Source organism: Monodon monoceros, unplaced genomic scaffold (genome assembly GCF_005190385.1).
Source record: "Monodon monoceros isolate NGI ecotype Baffin Bay Population unplaced genomic scaffold, NGI_Narwhal_1 Super_Scaffold_15, whole genome shotgun sequence".
Taxonomy (NCBI): Eukaryota; Metazoa; Chordata; class Mammalia; order Artiodactyla; family Monodontidae; genus Monodon; species Monodon monoceros.
This window is the reverse complement of record NW_021703771.1, coordinates 62,304,044-62,309,327: the sequence shown is the minus strand read 5'-3', so window position 1 is coordinate 62,309,327 and position 5,284 is coordinate 62,304,044. Positions and strand designations below refer to the sequence as shown.

At 39.2% G+C, this 5,284-nt stretch overlaps 1 non-coding gene across 1 annotated transcript; it reads left to right on the top strand.

The window, feature by feature from the left end:
- The first annotated feature begins 4,977 nt into the window (after positions 1-4,977).
- TRNAE-CUC lies at positions 4,978-5,050 on the top strand. The gene has a single exon. It is a non-coding gene; the product is annotated as a tRNA-Glu (tRNA).
- The last annotated feature ends 234 nt before the right edge of the window (positions 5,051-5,284 follow it).

Sequence of the window (5,284 nt, the reverse complement as noted above, 5' to 3'; positions counted from 1 at the left end):
CCACTCCTATACTGGATTTTAGGCACTTGAAGTCAAGTCCAGGTCTAATTTGTTTGAATCTCCAGAATCTTAAAGAATGCTCAGTGTACAGTAAGCCTTCCATAAATGTTTGACAACTTGAGTTGAATTGGAAAATTAAGGAATAAGAGAGACATGAAATATTTTTTATCTTCTCCTATCTCTCCCTTTCCCTCTCTTCACACCTCTCCCCACACCTGTACTCTCCAGCTTTGCTAGGCATATGGATGGAAGTAGAGTCAAAGACTGCCTGAAACTCCAGTACTAGAAACATATTCCCGGGCTTCCCTGGTGGCGCAGTGGTTGAGAATCTGCCTACCAATGCAGGGGACACGGGTTTGAGCCCTGGTCCGGGAAGATCCCACATGCTGCAGAGCAACTAAGCCTGTGCGCCACAACTACTGAAGCCTGCGCACCTAGAGCCTGTACTCTGCAACAAGAGAAGCCGCCACGATGAGAAGCCCACGCACTGCAACAAAGCATAGCCCCCGCTCGCTGCAACTAGAAAAAGCCTGCGTGCAGCAACAAAGACCCAACGCAGCCAAAAATAAATAAATAAATTTGTGTATTTATTTATTTTTTAAAAAAGGAATTTATTCCCTGTGACTTTTTAAATTAATTAAAGATTGCTTTTTTAAATGCAAGTAAGCTATGGGACAAAGAATACTGCGTTTTAATCTCAATTTGCCCTTTAATTCTCAATTCCATACTTTCCCTAGATTTTTATTTCTTCCTCTGTAAAATGGAAAAGTTTCAACTGGATCAATAATTTCTAGCTAAGAGGTCTTAAAAGACTACAACAAGATTAAACTAATCTAAATATTTCAAAAGCCAAATAGGAATTGCACGTTTATAATTCTGCAGCAAAGGCCAGACAAAATTCTAATTTTCTTTGTTTTTAGGCTGAGGTTATATGAATGCAGGGTGGTTACATTCATTCTCTGATGCTGATATTAACTTCTGATTAACCACTTATGAAACCATGACATTTCTGGAGCTCATGGAGGAAAAATTTTGAAAAGGTTTATAGGTATTAAACAGGTTGATTTCTAAGATTCTGCACAGCCAAGAAAACTAAGGCATAGACTTGCCATCTGCCATGCACACCTTATGGGTACTCTTCTTTCAGCTTTATTGAGGTGTAATTGGTAAATAGAAATTGTATATATTTATACATGTTTCGCTATCATTTTGAAATGATCTCCACAATCAAACTAGTTAACATATCCATCACCTCACATAGTCGTGTGTGTGTGTGTGTGTGTGTGTGTGTGTTGAGAATACTTAAGATCTACCCTCTTAGCAAATTTCAAGTATATGATCCAGTATTGTTAACTATAGTCACCATGCTGTACATTAGATCTCCAGAACTATTCATCTTGCATAACGAAACTTTGTGTCCTTTGACCAACATTTTCTCATTTCCCCCACCCCAGCCCCTGGTGACCACCATTATACTCTGTGCTTCTATGTATTCAACTATTTTAGATTCCACATATAAGCATGATTATGTAGTATTTGTCTTTCTGAGTCTGGTTTATTTCACTTAGCATAGTGTGCCAAATCACAGGCTTTCTTTCTTCTTCACAACTGAATAGTATTCACTTAATTGTGACTTTTAACAGAAGTCTTGAAGAGGAGGAAAGATACCAGGTCATTCAAGGTCCAGCAGAGAGACCATTTCCAGCACTTAGAACACTTAGAGCATTAGCAGCACTTATACAGAGCTCCCTTTATTATTATAATATGCTTGTCTACTACCTATCCTCATTATCATTTCAGGGTATTTGGTTTTTCACAACTGAGGTAGAAACTGTTTTCATCTACACATTCATTAAACCTCAGAATTGTGTAACTTCTAAACTTGGCCAATGCCGTGGAAGACTAAAATAATGTAGGTAGACATGGCTAGATGTCAGGTTTATGTAAGGATCTACAATTATATTTAAATTGTTTTGCTTTTATAACTGCTATGGTGACCTCATAAAGACTCTAATTGCAAATATTTACCAACCCACATCTTTATTGAAACTCGTTTATCTTTCCCATGGAGATAGATGGGAAGTAAAATAATTGAAATGTATGGTCTTTCCACCCAGGTGAATCCGATTATCCAAGGTAAACGAACAGGTTGCTATGTTTAAGGCTGCATATGGTAGTTACAGGAAAGAATTCCAGAAAAGGATGGGTAATTTCTTTTTCCCTTTTAGTTCTGTGCAGCATTGTGCTGGGCACATAGGAAGCCTTTAATCAATGTTTGCTAGACGGTAACATAATCATCATCCAAACACTTTAAGCATTATCTTCGAATATGAAGGATATTTGGACTAATGTACTGTAAAGTGTCTTCAAGCTCCGAGGGTCCATAATTGTGGGCTAATTGTATGTATTACTCATTGTTCATCACTAACCAGTTGAAATCTTGTAGGAATGCAATATGATACAGTCAATGTGCAAAACAGTATAGCAGTTCCTCAAAAAATTAAACATAGAATTACCATTTAATCCAGCAATTCCAATCCTGGATATATACCCTAAAGAACTGACAAACAAGTATTCATACACTCATGTTCATAGCAGCATTATTCACAATAGCCGAAAGGTGGAAGCAACTCAAGTGTTCACAGACACAAGAATGAATAAACAAAAAGCAGTATATACATACATACGATTCAGCCTTAAAAAGGAAGGGACTTCTTGGGACTTCCCTGGTGGCCCAGTGGTAAAGAATCCACCTTCCAATGCAGGGGACATGGGTTCAATCCCTGGCCAGGAACTAAGATCCCACATGCCGCAGGGCAACTTAGCCCGCGAGCCACAACTACTGAGTTCACGCGCCTCAACTACAGCCTGCGTGCAGCAGAACTACAGAGCCCACGTGCTCTGGAATCCGCGCACCACAACTACAGAGCCCACGCGCCCTGAAGCCTGCGCGCCACAACTAGAGAAGAGAAAACCCATCCGCCACAACTAGAGAGAAGCCCGCGCACCACAAGGAAGAGCCCACTCGCCCCAACGAAAGATCCCGCATGCCTCAGTGAAGATCCCACGTGCTGCAACTAAGACCCAACGCAGCCAAAAGAAATTAAAAGAAAGAAAATAAAATTTAAAAAAAGAAAGGGACTTCTGACACATGTTTCAACATAGATGAACCTTGAGAACATTATGCTAAGTGAAATAAGCCAGCCCCAAAAGAACAAATATTATATGATTTCATTTATATGAGGTACATCGAGCAGTCAAATTCATAGGGACAGAAAGTAGAATGGTGGTTGCCAGGGGTAAGAGGAGGGGGCAATAGGGAGTTATTGCTTAATGGGAATGCAGTTTCCATTTGGGAAGATGAAATAGTTTGGGATATGGATGGCAGCGATGGTTGCCCAACGATATGAATGTACTTAATGCCACTGAACTGTACACTTAAAATGGTTACAATGGTGAGTTTTATGGTATGTATATTTTACTACAATAAAAACGTTTTAGCATCTTAACTAGAGTGTTAGTATTTACTGAACCTTTATGTAGAGAGGCAAAAATCTGTATGATTGACATAATCTGAACACAGTAGAAAATGCATTTAATCATTTTTCATATCTTCTGGAAAGACAGAGCCGTTAAGAGCACAGGCCTTCAGAATCAGGGACTTAGGACTGAACCCAGGCCTTGTGTTTTTTAACTTGTATAATGAGGAGAGTCTGACATCTTTTTATCCACTTTCAACTCTGGGGCAGGATAACATTTTAGGTGAGCTGCACATGTAATGACAGTCCCTTGATTAGTCATAGGATAAATGGGATAAATGGGTGGATTTATCCCAAAAATGGATATTGGATCACATGGAGAAATGGCTGCATAAATGAGTGCCCCTTCTGTAGGCTCAACTCAGCATAATAATTTGGGTGTGAAAAACTGGCCTCCTCAAATCTCCATAAAGATAAAATCTCCCTCAAAGCATTGTTGTAATGATTAAGTGAGGTAAAATGTGTAACTGTTAAGTCCTCATTTGGTAGAGGTTATTATTATAGCTGTGCACCACGTAGCTTGGCTCAATTACTAATGTTACTTTCTCAAGGCAGATAACTGAACTCTTTAATTCCATTTAAGATTTAATTCTCTCCCTTAACCTTTTCCACTATCACCAAGGAATGGGGTTTCCCAATGCTGTTAGGTCTTGGCTAATTTTTCACTTCTGTACTCCCTAAAAGAATTTAGAAAAATTATGAACCCCACACAGGTTTTAAGTTGCCTTCTAAAATGGTTTCTCACAAGTTTAAATGGCTGCAAATGATATAATTTCAAGCTTATTGAAAAATGTCATTTTAAAATTCAAAATATTTTCTCATTCCTAAATGTGTCCAACAGATTCTAAAAACAATATCCATTTGATTCACAATTATTATATTAGTTACCTAGTGCTATGTAACAAATTGTGCCTAAACTAAGCAGTTTAAAGAAACCATTTATTTTCTCACAGATTCTCTGGGTCAGATCACTCAAGATCTCTCACAGGACTGCAATCAAGGGGTCAGCCAGGGCTCCAGTCTCATCTAAAGACTTGACTAAGGAGGATCTGCTTCCAAGTTCACTCACATAATTGTTGGCAGGATTCAGTTCCCTGTGGGCTGTTGGACTAAGGACCTGGTTCCTTGTTGGCCAGTGGCTGGAATCCTCCCTCAGTTCCTTGCCACATGGGGCTCTCCATAAGGCAGTTCACAACATGACAACTGGCTTCCCTCAGAACAGGTGAGAGAGGGAGAGAGGGAACAAAAGAGGATGAGCAAGATCCTCTTTTGGAAGAGAAATCACAGTCTTTTGGTCACCACAGTCTTTTTCTAATGTTGGAAGCTGCATCCCATCACTTTTGCTGTATATTCTCTTTGTTAGAAGTAAGTCATTAGGTCAATACATTCTCAAAGGGATGGGATTACACAAGGGTATAAATACCAGCAGGCAGGGAATTCCCTGGTGGTCCAGTGGTTAGGACTCTGTGCTCTCACTGCTGAGGGCCCAGGTTCAATCCCTGGTCGGGGAACTAACATCCCACGAGTAGTACAGCCAAAAAAAAAAAAAAAAAAACCAGCAAGCAGGGATCACTGGGGGCCATTTTATAGAGCCTGCCTATCACTATTATCAATTTTTAAAAATGCTTGAAGATTCATCTTTAATTGTTAGAAATTTTATCATTTCTTTTTCTCCTTGAACTCATAATTCCATTCTATTATTCTCCTCTGAATCTTATTCTAATGTAATATATTTTTATGCTTGG